General features: G+C 51.2%; 1 protein-coding gene across 4 annotated transcripts in view; it reads right to left on the bottom strand.

The window, feature by feature from the left end:
* Positions 1-12560, bottom strand: part of DLGAP2 (DLG associated protein 2) — a 617576-nt gene that overhangs the window by 409571 nt on the left and 195445 nt on the right. The window lies entirely within an intron of this gene.

The raw sequence follows: 12560 nt of genomic DNA, 5'->3' as shown, positions 1-12560 counted from the left end.
GTGTTCGCACCGTGCATCCTCGGGACCGGGTAATGTGATGTAGCTTTCATTCACCTCACTGCAGACCACGAAAACAGTAGTAGGACGCCTCCCGCATGCACCTGCGCTAAGTGCAGGCTCGCCTGGGGAAATCACAGCCGGCTCATCCATGGTGACCAGAAGGCCCACGCGGGGGTTTCTGGAGTGTAGACAAGCTTGGCACCATGACTAGTGTGTGTGTTGTGGGCACAAGCACGGCCAGTATCTGAGCACGTTGCTGGATGTAAACTACATACCACTAAACAGAGCACATTTGGCTTTACAAGAGAAACGAATCTTAATTTCTGTCCTCATTAGTTTGGAAACAATGAAGGACATTTATGTCACTGGGAAGGCATATCTGTTTTGATTTGATTATTCAACTTATGGAACTGATAGGAATATAATCTCAATACTCAATAACCCTTTGTGAGTATTTCTCCATTCAAATCAAAACAAACGACGTGATTCTTCACTTTTATTTTGACAGAGTGCATGAGTGCAGGATGGACAGAGAGGTAAAAGGGAGACAGAGAATCCCAAGTGGGCTCGGCACCGTCAGCACAGAGTCCGACACGGAGCTCAATGTCACAAACCATGATGACATCATGACCGGAGTCGAGTCGGGCACTTAACCGACTGAGCTACTAGGCGCTCCGCGATGTTTTCACTTTTTTTTTTCTTAATGTTTATTATTTATTTTTGAGAGAGAGAGACAGAGCACGAGCAGGGGAGGGGCAGAGAGAGAGGGAGACACAGAATCTGAAGCAGGTTCCAGCCTCCCAGCTGTCAGCACAGAGCCCGACGCGGGGCTCGAACTCACGAACCGCGAGATCATGACAGAAGCCGAAGTCGGGCGCTCAACCGACTGAGCCACCCAGGTGCCCCTGTTTTCGCTTTAATTGGCTAGTAACAAACACCAAATATTGTAGTTGCATTTCCTCAAACAAGAATCCGATCTGTATTTCTAAGGGGATGCTTCAATTTTCCATCCACCAGTCACTGTTTTCACATACTGATGTGTGCGCAACAGCCAGAATTGCACGTGGAGGGATCCTTAGCCTATTTATTCTTGGCGATCGCAGGGTGCACATTTAAGGGCATGCTACAGACCCAAAAATACTTTTTGCATTCAGCTGAGAAAATTTCATACGCACACTTACATTGTATAAAACTATTACAACTGCCTAAGTGTATGCTAACGTAGTAATTGGCATTCTGGTATCATTTCATGTATTTTAGTAAAGCAAACTCTGACTGCAAGAGACACAGGAAAGCAAAATTATTGAAGACGATCCTGCATAAGCACCTTGGAGAGTTAATTACACAATACTGTATTTATTTCACCTTCCTGAATTAAGGAGAAAATATATTTTTAATATTAATAATACCAAATGAATATTGATAGGATAGTAAAGGTACAGAACTCATTCTGTCAGGGGACTCCTATGCAGGACCGAGACTTGCAGAATCTTGTTTAGTATCAGGGGAAGGTGTGAAGAATGAGCTGTGGAGTCCTTGGAAACAACAGGCCATGTCTTCTCACCAGAGCTACCAACTGACGTATTCCCTCAGGTGTTGCGTGCTCCACGAGGCCTGGCAGGAGAGGATCTCTCTGGAAAGCTGGGTTCCCATCCTGACGCTGGGTGTACCTTCTCTGAAATATTAAGTGATCACGGCAACAAGGATATGCATTGCCTTTTGCTTTCTTTGGTCATTCAGGGGATTAAGAGAAATTAAGTATAATAAAACACTCTAGGCTCTTTGGCACAATACCAAGGTATAGAAAAGTCACCTCATATTTCTTTTTACTACCAGTTTAAGCATGTGTGTATTAAACTTAACTCCTGACATAAACTGGCAGTTTTATTCAGAGGCTCAGAATAAATCTATAAGGACACCCGGCAGGTGAAACGGAGACATAAGAGCAGGCAGGCGTGTCTGCAGGAGCAGAGGCTGGCTCGGGCAGTGCAGACCACCCCTCCTAATATAAGGAGCAGTGCCAGGGGACTCTGGAGGGCTGGGCAAGCGGGGAACTTCCTGTTTCTCTTGTAGCTAAGGACCAAGTGCTGACAAGGGTACACCGTGACCCAGGGTCTTTCCTAGAATTAACAAAGCAGGGTCACAATAGGATTCTTGGTCACAGTGGAGAAAACTCACAAGCCTGAAGTTGCAAAGTGTCCCATGTTGTACCTTTCCCCAAAACGATTTGAGGAAGTTGGATGGCAACTTAATTCGTGTTTAGAATCAGGGCAAATGACGTGGTCCTTAAAACTCTACCTGGAGAAGAACGAAGGCAATGCCCAAGCCTACATAAGTGTTTGTCTCTCCCTAAATGCCACACGAAACCCCACGCTGTTCTGGTCTAACCCCATCACTAACTGGTCTGCACGTCTGGCTACGTCAGGAAGGGTTTCCACACCAAAGCAATGGCACAAAGGCAAACTGAATGGGCATCTGCCTGTGAATCCACTCGACCTGATGGAGGCTCACCCTCTGCAGGCCACCAGCTGCTCTAGGGACGGGCAGGGTTGTCCTAATGGGAAAAGGATGATCACAGTCCTTGACGGCAAATGCCAGGAAGTAGCAACTCTGTGAATTACCTCTGAGAAATCACCTGGGCGTGCACTCCTGGGCAAACCACCTCCCCAAAATTCACCTTTTGTCGCCTCCGAGCAGCCCTCTGGGGTTCACGATCCTCTCCAGTGAGGCCCTGGATCCCTACGTCGGTAAGCACCCCCGATGCTGATATTCGCTGGTCCCTTCGCTGGCATTTGTCCCACGTGCCCTGGGATGAGATGCCCGGGCCCCAAACCATAACCACAGCCCCTCACGTACAGACATTTCCCTTCAAGATGCAAATCACCGAAGCATCAGGTAAGCCTCTAAGGGCTTTATCCGTTTTCTCTGTTTGAGACTTAAATGTAATGGAAATAAGCGTTGGCCAGGAGGAAAGGCACAAAGAAACAAAGCCAATATTTGCCAATAAACTGCCAATATTTGACATCACCATCCTGCGTCCAGAAGTGCGTGGCCACGGGCACGGACTTCAGTTTGCATGGGTATCGGGGGAGAGTGAGGCTGCCTCCTGGCGACAGATGGTACAGCTTGGCCAGGAGACCACGTATTTCTCTATCTGGACCTGATAAAACACTGAGGTTTGCCGATGTAATTCCTCCCCGGAGCAAAAAATACTCCAGTAACATACGGAGAACAGATAAATAAATATGTGGCTTTGGCAAAGGATCCGAACTAAAGTGCATTCGTGGGACACAAGGCATCCAAACAGCTGAGCTAGGGGAGAAGATCTAAATGCACCCATTCAAAATCTTAACTCACTGAGCAAAGATCATTCACAGGACCGGGGCGTTTAGACAAAATAGATATACATATAGTTACCAGATGATAAAGGACATTTTCAATGCTCCAATGTTTGTGGGCCCTGCTCCTGGGCTCCCACGGAAGCCAAACTCCAACATTTACCAAGGTCAACATGACTCGGCAAAACGTCCAGGCACGGTCTCCATTGGTGCCCTGAGCACATACTGTGCATCCGCTTCGTTAAAGAAAATAACCAAAATGGAGCGTTCTGAACACAAAAGATAAGAAAAAGGAAGACATTTCCCAGGGTCCGTAAGATACAGTCCTGCAAATACTAGAAATGGAAGGACTGCAACTTTCCCAGACATCCTTTGTGTAATGATTTTTAACCTTTTGTGGAAAAAACTGTATCACCCTACACCAATTATTCCCTTTCTGAAGCACTCTCCTCCTTGTGACAGTTGTCTTCTGGGCAGCTGTCCTGATGGGCTCAGAAGGAAGTCCCTTCTGTCCTTTTAGAAATTCTAAAAGGTTTGTTTTTCATCCACACAGATGTAATTACTTATATGTAATCATATGTGATTATGTATTGGACTATTATATAGATTATATGTGATCTAAACCCACATGTAATTACATACTATTTACATACAACTAGGTCATCAGACTAGGTTGACTATATTGCTATACGCCTAGGAAAGTAAAATTATAAAACCGTTAATACAAGGTCAGCATAGCCTCCAGGGCTGACTCCTCCTGGTTTCTACAGTCTGCCCACCATGTGTGTGAACCTGACCTGCGAGGAGGTCCAAGAACCCGCCAGGTGCCGCTTCTGGTCAGCTTTGGAGATGCTTGGCCGCATGTGGTTCTGAGCCGCGTCTGGTCTTCCTGCCCCTGGTATCTCATAAGGATGTGGGTGAACGTGGCCACCATATCCATCCCAGCTCAGAGAGCCCGAACGGGACTGGGGTGACTGTCACACACCCCACTTTCTGTCCTGCTCTGCACGTAGGCACCACAGACACGTCCGGGCCATGTGTCCTTACTACTCTCAGCTTCCAGCCCCTCGAAACAGCCCCAGAGGAACCAGAAGGGACACAGAGTTTTATGGGGTCTGAGCTCTGATTATGTCACTAAACCGGTTACCTTCACGAGGACCCTGGGAGGACAGCATCTCGGAGAACCATCCCTTCCAGCTAGAATGGTTTATCGCTTCATCCGTCCATCTGCGCCTTAAATACTCGGAGCAGATGTGCAGAGTGTGACCTCACAGCTCGCAGTCCGGAAGACGCAATGAAACCAGCTCCCCTGGGGTGATGTGTCCTGGTGGGCTCTCCCACACGGCCCCACTCACAGCCGTGCCGGCGGGAGCCCGCCACACGCCCATGTCCACACGATAGCCCGCGTGGATGCCGTGTTTGCAGGGATAAAGGCTGGAAACATGGTCTGAGGCTAAGCTTGTCTACACCCGAAGTCCACGTGCCTCACAGGGCACCACACGCTCAATGACTGTAATTCCCGGCTCCCGTCAGCACAAAATCCGGGGAGAACGGCACACACCATTCAGCACTACCTCAAGGTGGACCCAGTGCCAGGTTCTCAAAAGTGCCCAGCTTTAGCCACACACACGGTCTCCGAGAGCTTGACAGAACGAAGTCACGGCAAAACACGGGGATGGATGTACTACCAGCATCGTCTAGATCTCTCAGTCCCCCCTCACCCCTGCACTGAGGGACTCACAACCAGACTATCTTTACGGGAGCCTAAGTGACACGTGACATGCCACTGTTATTGCCACGAGTACATCAGGTGATCAAATTAAGTTTGATAATAGACTTTTCTTCTGTAAGTGAAGCCCGTTTTCGCCCCCAAATACAACGCTAATGCGATTTTTACAGCTGTTGCTGTTCACCCAGGTCTCTGGGGAGACATGCCACAGAGACTCGCAGAAGCCACGCCCCACACGCACACGCACGCCTGGGTCTGTCTTGGCACGCCAGGGCTGAGCCTCACTCTGCTTCTGCAGTTTAAAAAAGTCAAGGACACGAAAACATTTCCATGCTCATCCTAGGTTGCCAGTAAGTAATTTATGGCCCATGGCCTAAGTGTCATTACAGAAATTTCCATAGTCAACAAAACAGATTCTCTGAGACCTACAGGCAGGAGGTGTTGAGCAGGTTATATGGGGGGGCGAGGGGGGGCCTTGATTGAGTTCATGAATTTATTTTTGTGCTTTAATCTGAACTGTCTACTGTTATCTGGCTACTCTGTGGAGAAAACAATGCAATTTCTGTTCCCAGGGAAAAGAGAGACATTGATGTACTTGTCCCCACAACAAGGGTGGGTGGGCAGCAGGGCTCTGAGCGCCACCTCCTGTGAGCGGCCACAGCCTAGTGTCCCGCCCCTCACCCACGAGGGCCCCCCGCCGGCTGCGCACCTAGAGGAAAGGGGACAGCGCGCCGGGTCTCCCTGATGTGTGGAGAGTCCGCACCCCCCCCCCACCCCACCGCCGCCCCGAGAATGCACTTCTTCCTCACATTGTCCCGTCCCCCTAGATTTCTGGAAAACCTGGTTCCCAATCAGCCTTCCACATAGCTCAGGGTCCACTGGGTCTCCCTGACCCGGGGCCACTGTGGTATTCCGACTGCAACTCTGACCCCACACGGCCGAGGAATGTCTCCTGCACCAGCGTGTCCCTCGAGACGGGTGCCCCGTAACCGGCCCACCGCAGACACATACTCCATACCCGACCTGGCGCCCCAGCCCCGCATGGCAGACGGCGGAGGTCTGTCAGGAGAATGGACAGAAGCCTGGGAGCCAGCAGCTGCAGACGTCCCTGGACCAGGAATTCAGTCACTTTGCACAGCAAGTGCCCTGAAGAATGCCACCACCATACTTACAAGGTAAGCTTAAATCATGTCCCATGTACTTTTAGGTTATCAACTCAGTGTGGGTCATTTAGAATCATCTAAGTCCAAGGAAACAAGGTCGAGCTTCACGTTGAGGACGCCCGGGGGCTGCACTGTGCTCGAACACCAGTCACGCAGCCCAGCTGGCTGAGAGCCGGGCCTGTGCCCTCTGCTGCCCGGCTGGGGCCGTCTTGCTCTGCCGCTCCCCACCATGGCACGGCAATGGCATGTGTGCGTCTCCGTCCGCGGCCAACACTGCGGTGGCCAGAATGACTGGAGGAAAATGGATGTGAGCAATCGCTTTGAAGTGCCTGTGTGTGTCTGACTCCAGCAACCCACATGTGTTTTCCAGCTCCTGAGATCTCTGGCTTATGATCAGTCTCCTGGAACCAAAACCTTGGAGTGATAGCTTCCTGCATAATCGACGTACATCAGGAGGCTTTCACAAACGCTTCTTTTCTTCAAAACTCAGAAGCTGCTTAAATACCATCATCCTTTCATGGAAAGTGAGGAAACTATCCTGATCATGACTGGAGACGTTTTGTTTTTGACCTGAAAGATTGCACTGCCATATGATGTCCTGGAACCTAGTGTTCCCAGAAAATATAAAATAATGAAACCAGACACCAGCAAACGGGAGAAATGTTTCTTGTGAGTGTTCTCGCTGTCTATGAGAATGCCAAGGCAAGCCATAGCGTGAGGTGGTTCCCCCCGCCAGACGAGACACTCCTGTGAAGTCTTCCCCCCACTGCACATTCAGAGATGGGAAAACCCAACAGTCAGAGGGTGAACCACATGGTGAACTCCAAAATCAAACTGGCCCTGGGCACAGGGCCGGGTTCGGGCCGAAGAGCAGGCCTACAGGCAGGTGCACTATGAGGGGCAAAAGCTGGTGACCTCGCCTCCAGCCCGGCCCCCTGTGGGGAAGAAGGTGGGGATACAGGCCGTGCTTTAATCCAAACAAGTCCTGGGAAGGGTGGCAGGGACCCCGGGCAGCTGCCTGGCCATGGGTGCCTGACCAACAAAACTGCGGGGTCCCCTCCTCACATGAACCCCAGACAACAGGGGGTTCATTAATTACCTGGGGAAATCCCCTAGGAACGTCTCCTCCTGGACTGGCCAGAAGGAGAAAACCCACAAGGACAAACCCCAGGACAACAGTCACAGGCTTGCCCGATACAGTAGGTTGCCATCTACAAAGTAGCAGAAGTGTTAAACTTTCCTGCAAAAAATTCACTTTCTAAAATGTAACAGAGGGAGATACGGCATTTTAGAACTGAAAACCACACAAGAAAAATCAAAGTAATAAGAGCTAGAAGTTGTGAAAATCTGTCTTTTCTAAATAAAAAATATTCACGATATTGTTTGTAAAATTTGCGTAGGAAATAACTTCGCTAGAAACATAATTTTGACAAATAAAAGTGAGAACTTTAAATGAATGAAAGTCCTGGGGCGCCTGGGTGGCTCAGTCGGTTGAACATCCGACTTCAGCTCAGGTCATGATCTCACAGTTTGTGGCTTCGAGCCCCACGTCAGGCTCCATGCTGACAGCTCAGAGTCTGGAGCCTGCTTTGGATTCTGTGTCTCCCTCTCCCTCTGACCCTACCCGGCTCACGCTCTGTCTCTCAAAAATAAATAAACATTAAAAAAGATAAAAATGAAAGTACTACTGAGCGCCAACGTACAGCATCTAAGTGATCCCATTAGGGCAGGGCTCACGTCCTATTTCCTGCGCCGAGACAGTACCCGGTGACAAGGATGCACTTGAATAAACACCTGATGAATGAATTAGTGAGTTAATTTAATTAGCACAATGTAGTTCAGGCCAATAACAAGTGAACAGACGGACTCTATGAGAGTTCACAGTGGCTGTGCTCTAAGTCCTGAGCCCACAGCACACCCGGTCAGAAGGTTCTGGGTCCCACTGGCTGCGCCGAAGGAGGAGGCCCCCACATAAGGAGCTGGGGCGTGGAGAAGAGTGGAAATCAGCCTGTCCAGACTGCTATTTGTGCACCTTCGTGCGAACCCTGCAGGCCCAAGGGTTTGTCAGGCTGAGGATTTGCAGCTTTGTCCTTCCAGAAGCCAGGGATGGGTTAAAGCAGGGGGCAGGCTGGTTCTGCCCGGGGTGGGGAGGTCCCACTTCTCCCCACCTCCACCGCACCTGCACTGTATTCTGGCCACCAGGAGTCAGAATGAAAACCTTTGCAAGATACGTGGTGGAGATGCGCAGACTTGGGACCTAGCTTTCAGGTCGTGTTGTGGGCAGACATGCGTGGGTCATTTCCTTCCCTTCCCCTCCCTTCATCCTAACGTCCAAGTCCCTCTGTCACTCAGGCCCTAAAAGATGCCCCACGGACACTTCGGCAGGACCCACGGCCCCCTGTCACCTGGGCTGGCTCTGTCCGTGGAGACCCCTCCCACGGGGCTGTGCCCAGGTCGTGCACACATACAGGAGAAGCTTGGGTGGTTGGAGTTCTGGGCTCCCACAGAGGACGTGGCTCCAGGGGCCAGTGGGGATGGAGTTCCTGGGGGAAGCATCTTGTGAAAGGACAGCACAGAGTAGTAGCTGATGAAGTGAGGGCGGGACGGCGCTGAGGTCCGTTCGGGGCGTGCAGCACAGACAGCACCAGTGCGGAGCAGATCCGAAGCCTTCCTGGCTGTCGTCCGTCTGAGCCTCGTCTGCAGGAGCACTGATCCCCTACTCACCCGGCCACTGAGGGACAGAAGGTGGAGTAACCCTGCACCTGGGGAGGCCACGTCACTTTCACAGATGGCATGAGATGTGCATGGTCTGTTCTGTGTCCCCCGCCAGGCCCTCCTGCTGCCCGCTCCTGGCACTCCCTGCTCACAGAGCCCCCTCCACCGGGACCACTGCACACATCGGGGTCACCCTGCATCCCGAGTACGTAACTCCCGCTCACATCTGGAGCTCGCCCCCACGGGGCAAGGTGCCCAGGCGGCTGTACAGAGACCCGGCCCTGGGAAGTATTATGGGACTGGCCCTGGGGAGGGCGAAGAGGCTGTCACACTTACAGGCGGCAACGTCACTTGAGATTCTCCGGTTCCAAAAGTTTAATATCTGACACTTTGATCCCACTGGTAAGAGATCAGACCACCAATACCACGAAATCTGCCATCAGCACTTTCCAGAGGCCGCCACAGGTCCATGTCAGCACCCAAGTGAGAAATTCTGGCTCGTGGGCTCCACTTTGGCAGATACTGTGCATAATTCAGCCGTACAAACCACACTCAGACCGTCATGTCAGAATCAGGTGCTTCTGCACAGATGTTCGCTTCCTAGGCTACACTATGGCTCTAATGTCACAAAATAGAAAAGAAGTAACACACTAGAAAGTCACTGTAAGCTTCGTGAGCCCTAACACGGGGCTGAAATGTGTGTACCCTCATATTTCAGATTTATACTAAATACCGCATATGATCGCGAGATTATTGTATGGTTTCTATTCTGAAACTTTTAAAACTCACTTAATCTTTCCTGTATTGGGGGTTTCCTTTCCTAATAATACAGGTGAGTGAGTCACGTATTTTTCTTCAGTAAAGAGGAAAGTGATCGCTGTAATTGATTGGTTTTCCATCGATGAAAACACAGCTCCTCTCCCTGATGTTAAGGCATCTCCACCATGGTTGTGGGCGTTTCGGCCATGGCTGGATTTACAGCCGTGGGAAATGACGCCCGCCCTTGACAGACTAGCTGCTGTGCAGATGCTCTTCCCCCAGAGCGGACGACCCGCAGCCTCCTCTCCGCTCTGCGCCTGTCACCCGTGCCACCCCCGACACGCGGAAACTGTAGCGTTAGCTCAGGCACCGCAAATGCTGCCTCCCGCCTTGCCCTGGGGCGCGGGTTCAGCACCTGCAGGGCAGGCCAGCCCCATCACGGTCTCGCGTACCTGCCTGCGTGTCTGCCCACAGGCTGGCACCCCAGAAGCATCGACGTTCGGCTCCCTGCAGAACAGTTTGCCAGTGGGCAGCACCATGTTGGCACAGGGGTGGCTGGTGGGTTTTTCAATGTGGATTTGAAAGTGTTTCCACAAGGGGGTTGGTCCTTCCGTGTGTCCAGACCCTGACCCTCCCAACCTCACGCTGAGGCCACCTGCACCGTCTCTAGCAGTTTTGTGGGTGTTCCCGCTTCTGGATCCTATTACAGACCATCTCTGATTGTTAAGCTGAGAGGCTCGGCAGAACTGACAGCCATGACCCCACCAGCCACCCACGCCCCAGCAGCACCTAGTGCGTGCCGGCTGCATCTCAGGCCCCGGGCATGTGACGTCACTTCGTACATCTGTGTATCAGCTACTGGTCCCTCCACGAGCCCATCTCTGCACAGCGGGGGACACAGGTGTGCTGACAAATGGCCATCGTGCCGACCATGTGTCGAGCTAAGACCTGATTTATTATTACTGACAATTTATAACCACCACCATAAAACTAACCCTGTCCTCCCCAGCCAAGTAGAACCCCGATCACTTCCTTGAATGCCATCGGTAAGACACTGGGTAGAGATAAACCCACCATATATTCTACAGTTATAGAACATTTGACACCCCGAGTGAGAATCCTAATACCGTTGTCTATTTTTGTGATAACGCTGGGGAAAAAAAAAATAACGTGTCAAGTGAAAAACCTGGGGTGCTATTCAACTTACCTGGTTGGTAGAATGAAATTCAAAAACAAATGTGACCAAAATGGAAACAAAATCAAGTCTGGTCCTCAAGACTGTGGAGAAAGTCAAGCCTCCGTGCTTCCCAGAGAGGTTTTGTCATGAGAAGCCCCAGGGCTGTGTGTGGCTTTGTGCTTTGAAATCTGTGCCACGCTGACTTCGAGCCCCTCACAGCCCCGTGGCGGGCCTTCTTCAGCACAGACTGAGGCAAAAACTCACGATGCCAGGTGGAGAGCCACCGTGGCTTCTGGAATCTCTCTGTGTAAGAACTAAGTTGCTGCCTCAAAACTCATAAGCTGATGAGCGTAAGATCCAAAGCAAAACACATACGTACTGTATCCTTCTCGGTTTATAATACAAAACAATCACAAAAGATTCTCCGATGGAAAAGAAATCTCCAAGGCCGGAGAAGATCTCTCATGTACACTTCCCAGAAAACCTGGAGGCACGGCCCAGCTCCTCCTTGGCCTGGACCCCGGAGGGTGGCTGCCCCCTGGTCATGCACAGAACGGGGGCTTGGTGAATCTGGTGAGGGGAATGGCCATCATCGGACTCCCCAGAGCACGGGGGAGCCACTCTGGTGTGTCAGGAAGGGTTCCCACCAAGGTGACACACGTCTGAGTGAGTGCTTGGTACAACCGCCACCCCCCAAGTGACAGCCTCCATCTATGCTGCCACATGGTGCTCGATGGCAGGAGAGGGCGCAGGGCTCCCAGGGGCTGGCTGCACTGGGTCCGGCCGCAGGAGGTGGAGGCTGTCTTGTGGTCAGGCCCACGGGGAGCCCTGCCTCTGTTATCATCACAACAGACACAACGTGAGAGGCGCGCCATTCACTTTTACACACTTCCACACTCACACAATGCGCTTGAAGACTTTCCAAGTACAGAGGCCCCATCTGGGGCCAATGGCCCCTGACGCCTTCACAAGGGAAGGGTGGCGCCCTCAGTCCCACTAGTCCCACTGTGAAGTGACACGGGGCATCTCAGGTCCAGTGACCCACAGAGTGGCCCGCAGAAACTACCAGAGCCGGGATACTGCTCACTCCTGTCTGAGGTCATCCAGACAGAGGGAAAGGCTTCACTCGTTTGCTGAATGCTTCACTAGAATTTCCAATTCATGACTGAAATCGTGTAAGCACAGCTCGGTACAGCTGTACTGACCACGTGTACGATGACAATGTATTTCAAGTGGACAAAGGATATTCCCAGTCCCATCTTGGGGGACTATGGATGCTCGTGAGTAAGCTGTTTCCTTCACTCAACCCTAGATGGGACACTGACCATGCAGGAGCTTGCTGGTATGAGTGGTTTAATTATCACCTACAACTTACTAAAAACTCGGATAAGGGGAAACACTGAGTCACATAAGCTCTGCACACACTAAATTCTTGATAACTTTGCGCTGATTGGTTTGCTGGTAAGTGATACATCCCAGGAACCGAGACACGTTCTCCTTCTCACAGAACAAACCAATTTTGGAAATAAACAATCTCCTTAAAAACTACTTCATTTGGGGTGCCTGGGTGGCTCAGTCAGTCAAGCATCTGACTTCGGTCAGCTCAGGTCATGATCTCGTGGTCCGTGGGTTCGAGCCCCATGTCGGGCTCTGTGCTGACAGCTCAGAGCCCGAAGCCT

This window comes from Prionailurus viverrinus, chromosome B1 (genome assembly GCF_022837055.1).
Source record: "Prionailurus viverrinus isolate Anna chromosome B1, UM_Priviv_1.0, whole genome shotgun sequence".
NCBI classification, from domain to species: Eukaryota; Metazoa; Chordata; class Mammalia; order Carnivora; family Felidae; genus Prionailurus; species Prionailurus viverrinus.
This window is presented reverse-complemented; position numbering and strand designations above follow the sequence as displayed.